This window comes from Kogia breviceps, chromosome 13, assembly GCF_026419965.1.
Source record: "Kogia breviceps isolate mKogBre1 chromosome 13, mKogBre1 haplotype 1, whole genome shotgun sequence".
Classification (NCBI taxonomy): domain Eukaryota; kingdom Metazoa; phylum Chordata; class Mammalia; order Artiodactyla; family Physeteridae; genus Kogia; species Kogia breviceps.
In genome coordinates this window covers 32,143,316-32,154,715 of record NC_081322.1, presented here as the reverse complement: position 1 = coordinate 32,154,715, position 11,400 = coordinate 32,143,316, and the positions used below count along the sequence as shown (strand labels likewise).

General features: G+C 39.1%; 1 protein-coding gene across 5 annotated transcripts in view; it reads left to right on the top strand.

Moving 5' to 3' along the window:
* The first annotated feature begins 616 nt into the window (after positions 1-616).
* FBXL4 (F-box and leucine rich repeat protein 4) overlaps positions 617-11,400 on the top strand; it is a 71,110-nt gene continuing 60,326 nt past the window's right edge. For 4 of the 5 annotated variants that reach the window (XM_067011507.1, XM_059083683.2, XM_059083682.2 and 1 more), the window contains exon 1: positions 617-779. The gene's annotated coding sequence lies outside the window, so the exon portion shown is untranslated. Of the gene's footprint in view, positions 780-2,659; positions 2,802-11,400 lie in introns of those variants that run through there. The other variant, XM_067011505.1, reaches the window with a different exon arrangement.

Genomic DNA, 11,400 nt, shown 5'->3' with positions numbered 1-11,400 from the left:
ATGTATATCATTTATAAATAAATATCCTTATTATTTTGCCTCTTTAGGAGCAATTAGATAGCAAGTAATTTGTAGGTCAACCTTTCTTCATTATTAAATGTTTTCCATCTTAATGGAAACCTTGCAATATGCAAGATACCTATGCAAACTAAAAAAAGGGTAATAGTGTATCTACTCAAAATACATTAAAATGATTAAGGGAGACCGTGAGAGCATCTTCTTCAACAGAGGTAATGATCACGGCCTTCGGAATGTTGGGAGGGAGATGAGCCTGCAGGAAGGACTTGTATCTGGGACAGAAGAGGTTTGCAAACTTGGTGAATTATGCCTTTAGAGCGCCTATAACTTTTGTTCCACTTTTCCTCTGAGAACCTTAACATCAGTAATCCCTGTGTATCCCCTGACCTAACAACTCTAGACTGGAGAAGTCCTAGCAGGCCGATGAGAGGAAGAGATTATTTCCGCCCTTCATTTGCCACCGCTGCCTTCTGGGGAGTAACAGGCAATTTGTAGGGTACGACTCCGGTAGGGAAGGCAGTAGGAAGCTCCTCCCCTCGGCCTAGGAGGGGCGGTCCAGACGCCGCCGTGGCCCCGCCCCATCCCTGGCCCCCCCCCCCCTCCGCGCAGCCTGCGCCTCTTCCTTCCGGGTCGTGCTCGGCCGGGCGCACCGGCGTTGCGCCTTTGCGCGGAACCTGGGAGTCGCCCCCGCGCCCTGGCCTCCCCGCGCCGGCCGGTCGCTGGTGGAGCCTACGGCGTGCGCCTCTACCGGACCCTGCAGGGTACGGCCCTTCCTTTACTTCTCCTTCCTGCGGGTCTCCGTCTTCCTCTGTCGGCGCTGGGGCTGGGCCGGGCCCGGGCGGAGCCGCGCTTCGGGGAGCCCGGGCGCCCGGCAGAGGTTCCCTCCCCGGCCGTATCGGCCCCGCCGCCCGCCTGCGCTTGCGGGGCTTGCTGGTGACCCAGCAAACAGCTTACTTGCCTCGGGCACTGCTTCTCTGCTCGATCCGGCGTGAGGCGTCGCCCAGTGCGTGCGGCGCAGGGTTGTTTACACCGCGGGCTTGGCGGGTAGTGCTGACCCTGCAGCCCCAAGTCGGCCACCTGCTCGCCTGTGTACTTGCTGCCTCCTGCGCGTGTTTCCTTGATTTTTTTTTGGCACCCGATGGTTTTTACCTAACCAGGCCCATGTCTTAATTCAGGACTGCCACGAGATTCCCGGCAGCAGCCCTGTTTCTCTGTTTTAGGGATATCCTTAGAATACAGTGTGATGATGAACATCCACTTGGCCTCCTTGTCAGCATGTTTGCAGTGGGAGTGGTTTTGGATTTCCTTGATGGTTTCCCAAATGCTTGTTGCCACAAAGTTGCCACAAAGCCTCGCTTGCAGTCACTAATTAAAATATACAAATAACTAGAAAGTCAAGATGCTAAAAACCTGTGGTCAGGAGTTTCGTTGGCAAGGATGCTGTGTCTGGCTTTATGCCCCGGAGGACTCACGGCAGGTGTGGGGATCTTGCTTGCTTTGGTCTGTTAGAGGACACAAGCTACCTTTACTGCTTATTGGTATTCTTAAGTTCAGAATATAAGTACATTTTTTTCCTCTTAAAGCTCACTTCATTGCTTCTGTTATCCTATATTACATATTATACCTTTTGGTTGAGTAGATGGAGATTTTCCTGAGACATCAGTGCTTCTCTAACCCTTTATTATATACTAAGTTCTTGGGGGAAAGGGACATGTACTTATTTTTCTAGTGACAGTATGCATGACTCCGTAGTAGGTGCTCTACTTGTTCATTGAATTGGATCCTTCTTTCCCCACTTCCTGAGTACCATATCTTTTCTTTTCTTTCTCTCTTTTTTTCTTTTTACTACTGTCCCAAAGTTTGGCTTTTCTGAGTCCTGCATTTTCATACTCTTTCCTTCTGTTATGGACTTGAAAATCAGAGAGGTCAGCTCAATGTAAGATGGTTAATTCCTTTTTACTAGTGCTGCAATCCAGTAATGCAATTATAGTCCTCTGTACAGTGACATAGTAAAATGTTGCTGTTTATCTTTTACTTCTAAATATGGCCAGTTAACAAAAACCGCCCTTTCTTTCTTTACTGGGTTAGTCTCATTGCCTCATCTTAAATTTTGCTGTGATCAACATAATCGGTTTTAACTTCATGGATCTAACTCTGGTATCCTCTGAAGAAAGACCTTTTGCCACGTGAATTGTATATAAGTAACCTCCTCTGTTTTCTTCTAGTACTTTTAATGGTCTTATTCTTCATATTGAAATCTTTAACCTACCTCGATTATATTTTAGTATAAGGACGGAATTAAGGCCCTCTTTTTCCTCTCTTGTAGTTGTTAGTCATTGTCCCCATCATCAGTTGTTGAATTTTGTTTTTCCTTACTGATGGCAAGTACTGTATTTATCTGAGGCCCTAATTCTTGTATATTCTTGGGACTTTTTCTGAATTAATGTTTAGCAGTCTCTGGCTTCCTGTACTGATACCATGCTGGTCTTATTACTTTAGCTTTTTTTTTTTTTTTTTTTTTTTTGCGGTATGCGGGCCTCTCCCTGTTGTGGCCTCTCTCGTTGCGGGCACAGGCTCCGGACGCACAGGTTTACGGGCCCAGCCGCTCCGCGGCATGTGGGATCTTCCCGGACCGGGGCACGAACCCTTGTCCCCTGCATCGGCAGTCAGACTCTCAACCACTGCGCCACCAGGGAAACCCTACTTTAGCTTTATAATGTGTTTTAGTGTCTAGTGATTCAAACAATGCCTAAATATTTTTGGAATGGACACATTTAGTGAGGGTAAGTTGATTTCCTTTTTTACCCCTTCCTTCCTACTCCACCCCCTCCTTAAAGTTTCTTGCCTCTTGTTGAAATTATTTTTTAGCTTGCCTTTCTCATGGTCAGTTGAATCATTAACCATTGTTAAATAAATCCCTTTTCTTGCTAACTCACAACTCTCCATGTTAGAGTTGCTCCTCAGAGATGTACCTAGAAAAGCAGCTTGATTCAAAATCTGCATATCTTTTGACTTTGCATTGTGTACTAGTAAGTGGAGTGTGTCTCTCCTCATCAGCTGTGACTCAGGATGTTCTGTACCTGGTTTCAGTAGCTCTAAGGGATAAATGCCTATAGAAGTGATCCCTGGGACTGCACCATGCCCATTTGTATTTTACTATCCCAGTTGAACATCTTAAATGTAATGAATTTTCAAGTGTTGCTATAATAGATACTTAGAAATGTTATTAGATCATAAAATAAATGTATACGTTCTTTAAAAAAAAGTCAAGTAATACAGAAATAGCCAAAGGGGAAAGTAAAAGTGTGGTGTGCCCACCTTTCTGGTAACCCCATTCCCCAGAGATCTTCACTGTTTAATCACTTGTTCTCTTTCCTTCCAGACATTAAAAATACATGTGTATAAGTCTATGTGTGTTTCATAACTGGCAGTATACTACATATGATTTTCAGTAACTACCAGTTAGTAATAATTGACGAACATCTTTCTGTGTCAGTGCATATAACATTATCTTTTTTAAGTATTTTGATATTTCATTGTAGGAATAACCCAAAATTTATTTAACCAATCCTCTGGTGATATTTAGGCTATTCCAAATTTATTTCTGTTAGAAACAAAGCCTCAGGGATTACTTTTGTGTGCACATATTTGCACATTTACTTAGTTCCTTAGTGTGAATGCTTGGATGTGGAATTGCTGGGTCAAAGGCTATATACGTTTTAAAATTATGATAATAGATTGTTCCATATTTCTCTTCAAAAGGTTGCCATAAGAGTAAATTTATACCATTTCTGAGAATGCTGCCTGCTGTTGCTGTATCATTGCCAGGAATTGTCAAGGCTGAGTTTTACCCTACTTGCAAGCTCCTAGTTTCATGGTTGCTGGTAGAAGACCTGAGATCCTGGGTCAGACAAAGCACAGCAATAACAGTAGCCAGAGGATCATCAATGTCTTGTGCCGTTTCCTTGAACCCTAGTTTCCACAGGGTGATGTGATGAGGGTCAGATGATTCTAGCACATGCAGTAGATTGCATTACAAGAGAGGAACCCTGAGCTTAGGGAACAGGACTCGTTCAGAATAGGCTGCAAGTAAATCTGCCTAACCTTTGCCCTCGAGAGAGACATTATCTTTATTATGCTGGATAGTAAAAAAAAAAAGCTTCCCTCTACTCCAGAGGGAGACCTCTCTTTATCTGCAGCAATGTTTGCTGTATAAATACCCTTGAAAGGATAGTTTGGAACAGAGATTATCAGTGACCCTGCTTATAGGATATGCAGAAATGTGAGAGACCTGTGAAGAATTTTCCTGAAAAAAAAAAAATCACTGCTAAAATGATATCATTTTTTACATTTTAGTAATTTTATGGATGAAAAGTAGTATTTTTACTGTTTTAATTTTTCATTTGTCTGCTTATTGATGGAGTTGAATATCTGTAAATGTTTTGTTACTTACCTGTTCATATTCTTTGCTTAGTTTTCTGTTGACATGTTCCTCTTTTTCTTACTGATTTGTAATAGCTCTTTACATGCCATGCTATCAATGACCTGGTACACCATTTGCTAGTATTTTTTCATAGTTTATTCTTTAAATGCTGTTTCTGGGAGCTTTTGCCATGTAGAAATCTTTAATATGTATGTCGTCCGTTCTGTGTTCTCTTCCTTTACGGCCTCCTGAATTTCCATTCCAAGGTTTTTAAAATACTCTTTGTACATATTCTCTTATTGGATATTTTGTATTATATATTTAGATTTTTAAAAAATGGTTGCTTTGATAATATAGTTGACCAGTGAATAACATGGGTTTGAATTGCATTTGCTAGTATGACGTGGATTTTTTTCAGTAGTAAATGCTCAGTACTACACAATCCTCTGTTGGTTGAATCTGCAGATGCAAAACTGAGGATAAGGAGGAACTGTGTATATGCAGGGCCAACTATAAGTTATACATGGATTTTCAACTGCACAGAGGTTCCATGCGCCTAACCCCTGCGTTGTTCAAGGATCAACTGTATTCTAAACTTACTTTTCTAAATGTATGGACATTTTCCCAAAACATTTTTGATAAGCTGTCCTTTCCCTGTTTTTGGTTTGACACATTCATTGTACTATATCCTTATTTACTGTTTTCTCAAAACTGACAAATCAGTAAACAAAATATATTAGTCTCTTACTGTGACTGTGAAATTTGGTTGGATTCATCCTTAAAGATGTTTGTTCTTAGTGGATTTTAATCTTATAAAATATAAATTTTTTTGTTCTTTTTAATGATTTCTGATATTACTGTTGCCATCTCTTGTCAGTTTTGTGTATACTGGATAGATCTTTGTAGCCCATATGTTTCTTTCAGTTATTCTACATCATTTTGCTTTACTTGCCTCTCTTTAAATGTAAAACATCATCTAGCTAGACTTTCATTTTTCCTTAAAACCTTGCCCCCTCCCAACTTGAAAATTTCTCTTTATTTATTATTTATTTTGCATTGTTAGAAAACTTTTTTAAAAAGATAATTATAGATTCACAAGCACTTAAAAGAAATTATACAGGAAGATCTTGTGTATATACTTCACCCACTTTCTTCCTGTGGTAACATTGTGCTATAGCACAATAGTACGTGCAGGAAATTGACATTGACACAATCTGCACACTTTACTCAGATTTCATCAGTTTTATCACTACAGGCACTTGTGTGTGTATGTGTGTTCTCTGACATTTTATGTAGATCTTCTCACCACCACCATAGTCAAAATACAGAATCACTCCATTATAAGGATCGCTTGCAAAAGGGCTTATTTCTTAATAGGAAAATTTAACCTATTCATATTTACTTTTTTTCCTCCCCTGCAAGTTTGGAAATTCTAAAACCATGTAGAATTGACTTTCTGTTGCCCTCACACCTCCATTTAATAAGGTGAGACCTTGACTCCTTGCCTTCCCCACATTCTTGGTACTATTGATTTGATTTCCTCTGTAAATCACTTATCTTCTGTTTTTTTTTCCCTAACCATCCTTTTCAACTTTACCACTACTGCATCTATAATGATTTAGACTTAACTATAAGGTCACTGGTTACTTGAATATTATGTCTTCCCTTTTTTTTTCTTTTTTCCGGTATGCGGGCCTCACACTGTTGTGGCCTCTCCCGTTGCGGAGCGCAGGCTCCGGAAGCACAGGCTCCGGAAGCACAGGCTCAGTGGCCATGGCTCACGGGCCCAGCCGCTCCGCGGCATGTGGGATCTTCCCGGACCGGGGCACGAACCCGTGTCCCCTGAATTGGCAGGCGGATTCTCAACCGCTGCGCCACCAGGGAAGCCCTATGTCTTCCCTTTTTAAAAATTATTTACTTTAGTTCATTTGTTTTTTGACTGGAATACTTTCTTGAGTAATGTTTTTAAGAAGAGTTATGGGAAGTATACTTGCATGTCCAGAAACAGTTTTCTGTTTGTTGTTTGTTTTTCTATGTCAATAAGAGTTTCAGTCAGTTCTTTTTCCTTAAGAATTTCTAAAATATTACAGTATCTTCTCGCACTTTCTTGAATTTTCATCAGCTTCAATCTCCTCTTGAATTCACTTTTTATAGTTATTAGGTTTCTTCCATATGTGTTCCAGGTTACTTATTATTTTTTTCATTTAGATTTTCAATTTACTTTGAACACCGTGACTTTAATTTCCACGAACTTAAAAAATATTTTTTTCTAAATTAGCTTGTACTTATTTTATGGATCCTATGCCCTATTAATTCACACTAAAGATAATAGTTATTATTTTTAAACTCTTTTTTTTGCATTAACTTTTGTTGGAGACCACTTGCTCTAATTACCCAAGTTATTTCTATGTCTTTAAGATGGCTAATTCTACTCATATATATAAATTCAGATCTGTAGTGACTGATTTGTTCCTGGTCGGGAATCTCTCTGAAGTCATGAAGGTCTCTTTTCTGGGCAGGTGGTCCCCAAAGGCCAGGTGAGTGGCTGGGGCTCTGAGATCAGGCTTTGCCCTGCGCATAATGAATGGGCAGGACATGCCAACTACTAAATATCTTTCAGGGTGTGCTGGTCAAAAACAGACTAATAAGCTAGGATGCCTATAAACAAGCCGATTCTGGGATACCAAATCTCCAACTTGACTGTCTTGGTCCACAGCAAAGACTGAAAACAGAAGCATACAGAACAGTTTCATTGCTGTAAAAATTCTTTTGCGTGGTCCCTTTGTAGTCACTGGAAGCAACCCTGTCTTCTCCCCTAACTCCCTGGTAACCACTGATCTGCTTTCCTTCCCTATAATTTTGCCTTTTCCAGAGTATCATGTACATGAAATTAAACAATTAGGTAGCCTTTGTGTGTCTTCTTTCAGTCAAAAAATGCATTTTAAGAGTCATCTCTGCTATTGCCTGAATCCATGACTCATTCCTTGTTATTACCGAGTAGTATTTCATTGGATAGGTGTACCACTGTTTATCTATTTGCCTGTTGAAGGACATCTTGGATATTTCCAGATTGGAATGATGATGAATAAATCTGCTATAAACATTTGTGTACAGGTTTTTGTTTAAATATAGGTTTTAATACACTTGGGTAAATACCTAAGAGTGGGATTGCTGGATGGTTTGGTTAAGAGTATGTAAACTTTATAATAAACTGTCAGACTTTCCCAAAGTGGCTGTACCATTTTGTATTCCCACTGGAAGTGTTTGTAGCATCCAGTTTGATATCTTAAAATTTGAATGATCTGTATTTAACTGTTCCCAGATTTAAGATATTAAACACTATCTGTCTTAGGGTTTATTCTTTTGAAACTGCTCTTAAGTAAAACATTTGCTAGGACACACAAAAATATGTCATAAAAGACAAATGATAAATTGCCCTTAAAAATTGAAAACTTGGGCTTCCCTGGTGGCGCAGTGGTTGAGAATCTGCCTGCCGATGCAGGAGACACGGGTTCCCACCCCGGTCCGGGAAGATCCCACATGCCGCGGAGCAGCTGGGCCCGTGAGCCATGGCCGCTGAGCCTGCGCGTCCGGAGCCTGTGCTCCGCAACGGGAGAGGGCACAGCGGTGAGAGGCCCGCGTAACGCAAAAAAAAAAAAAAGAAAAAAAAAAAAGAAAAAAAAATTGAAAACTTTTCTCTTTAAAAGATATTATCAAATAGATGAAAAGGCAAGGGCTTCCCTGGTGGCACAGTGGTTAAGAATCCGCCTGCCAATGCAGGGGACACAGGTTCGAGCCCTGCTCTGGCAGGATCCCACATGCCGTAGAGCAACTAAGCCCACGAGCCACAACTACTGAGCACGCGTGCCACAACTACTGAAGCCCATGAGCCTAGAGCCCATGGTCCGCAATTAGAGAAGCCACCACAATGAGAAGTCTGCACACCGCGATGAAGAGGAACCCCTGCTCACCACAACTAGAAAAAGCCTGCTCACAGCAACAAAGACCCAATGCAGTCAAAAATAAATAAATAAAATAAATTTATGGAAAAAAAAAAAAGGCAAGCACAGACTGGGAGAAACTATTTGCAAAAGATATATCTGATAAAGATTGTATCTAGAATGTATAAAGAACTCTTACAACTCCATAAATAATAAGAAAACAACCTATGAAAATGGGCAGAATAGACATTTCACTGAAGAAGATACATATGGCAAATAACATGAAAAGATGCTCCACGTCATTACTAGTCCATTGAGAAATGCAAACTAAAACCATAGGGTATCACCACCCACCCACTGGAATGTCTAAAGACTGACAATATTAACTGTTGATGAAGATGTGGAGCAGCTAGAACTCTCACTTATTGCTGGTGGGAATGTAAAATGTTACAACCATTTTGGAAACATTTTGTTACTAGAAACAACCCAAATGTCTATGAGCAGGTGAATGAATATGTCTGTATAATAGATATGATTTAGCAAGAAAGGAACAAACTACTGTTACATGTAGCAATGGAAAAATCTCAGTTATGCTGAGCAAAATAAATTAGACACAAAAGTACATACATATTTCACTTATATGTTAACTCTAGAATAAAGGACAATCTGATTTATAGTGACAGCAAGCAGATCAGTTTTTTCCTGGCACAGGGAGTGGATGGGTGATTGGGTGAATAGAGATATTCTATATCTTGGTGGTGGTGGTTGCATTGGTATATGTCTTTGTCAAAACTCATTGAACTGTACACTTAAAATGGAGTACATGTTTTGGAATGTAAATTATACCCCAAAGTTAATTTAACAGTATTACACCATTTTAACTAATGGCTCTTTTAGCTTGAATGGCTAGCAGTGACATACCTATGATCTTGTACTTGGATTTTTGTTAGGAAGGCCAAATAAGTTCAGTATATTTTTATTAGGTAAAATGCTCTTTATTTTAATGTACAGATGTATAGTTAGTATTTGGCTAAAATAAATTCACATTTACTTTATGGTTTTAATAGCTAGAGAGAGATTTTTTTTCTCTCTTTAATGTGTCCATTAAAATTACCTGCCACCAGATATTCCTAATTTTTAATACTGTAGGTTTTAGTTAAATATACATTGTGTGTCTGCTAAAGGTTTAGGGTTATTATAGTTCTTCCCATTCAGATGGTTTATTCTTATTCATCATTAAACAATTAAGAAACATGTAAAATAGAGATAATATAGCATTAGTGACATTTGTAAGTAAGGTACTTTATAGTGTCATACCTGTGTAATTAGAAATATGTCCCTCTTTGTCACTTGTGAGATAGTATCTTGGGTAGGAAGAGGGTTTCCAGATCTATTGTATTAGAAAATCACCATTCATTTATCCTACAGTTTTTTTTGTGTGTGTGTGTTTTTAACATTGACTCCTTAATTCCTTTTTCATGCTACTAAAGATTGCTTATGAAATATTTCGTTAAGTTTAGATATGCTTGTTAAAGTCTAGGAAAGAAAGAGGAGAAATAAAACATTCTGCAGAACTAACCATTGTCAATTCCTAGTTTAAATTGATTCTAAACCTCCTTCTTTGTTTTCTGACAAGTTTATTCCTAGTTTCACTGGTTAGGCACTTCCTGCTTAGTCCTCACCATTTGCTTATTAACTCAGCAGAAATTTTGAAGAGCCCACTGTGTTCCATACTTTTTGTATTTTCAAAGCTGACCTTGATTCCTGGAAGAGAAATGGATACTGTTTACCTCTCTGGTTTTCAAGATTTTTCCCTGGCCTTTAGGTTTTTCTTCCTGATTGGTTCCCTTGCCGTCTCCTGCTTTATATGCCTGGATTTTCAAAAAGCCTTGAAGCTGGATAGGAGGCTCTCTTCTCTCTGTTTGTGCACATGATTCAGTTAAGAACTCAACCTGCTTATTCTATATTGGGGCCTTGTTGATTAAAAACTATAGTCATAATAAAAATCTTTCAACTGGAGGAGAATTTACTTAGAGGAAGAGAGAGAAACGTGAAGTTATAATATTCAACCCCCAAATAGTCTCCTTCCTGACACTGTCATAATTTTTCAATATAGTACATTGTAAGTAATTAAGGGATGCTTTTGTTAAGACTTTGCTCCTCCCTAGCGTATCTAATACCTGAACAATATGAACCTGTCTTTTTACCCTTACTCTTACATTATTGCCTCTCTTGGCCTGTCTTTTTTCTTTTGCTTGAGGTTATCCCTTTTTTTTAAGAACTTTTTCATCCACCGTTTTTCCAGTTCTCCATAATCACCGTATGGTCTTAACATAGATTTGGAGTGTTTAAAAAAATCATCATATATGAGAGAATAGCTTTCTTTTACCTCTCTAATCATCTCTTTCATGAATCTTTCTTTAATTTCAATCAGAGTTTCTTTGTGGCCAAGGCCAGGTCTTTTTACCTATTCAAGGCTGCTTTTGTACTAACAGAAATTAATACAAAAAGTTACCACTTTTTTACATTCTCTTTGAACAGTAGAATTTCCATATATGTACTATTCCTTATTGGAGGGCTTCAAGGAAGGTCATACAGTTGATTCTTACCTATTGTGTTTCCGTTTTTCTTATCCATTTCCCCCCTCTTTTTCTCTATATCAAGATATGGAACTTTTTTTGCTTCATTTTTTGGTCTACATGTGCCTTATATTGAAGGGTTTTATTTCTGTGTCTATCTTAAACTTATTTATTTTAATTCTCTTCTGCTGTCTACTCTGCCAGCCTCCAAAAAAATGAGTAAATGTTTACTGAGTATATATTGGCATGTGCTAAGCCCTAAAGATGTAGTTCTAATTAAGACACATTGTTAGAACTAGAGGGGTTCGTAGTCTATTAAGGTAGAAAAAATATCTCAGCATGTAAGAAGTGGCACATGAAATGTAAGAGCAAGGAAAAAGCGGGTAGTGGATAAGGTCTGAACCTTAAAGATGAGTAAGAGGGTGCCAAGCATAGGAAG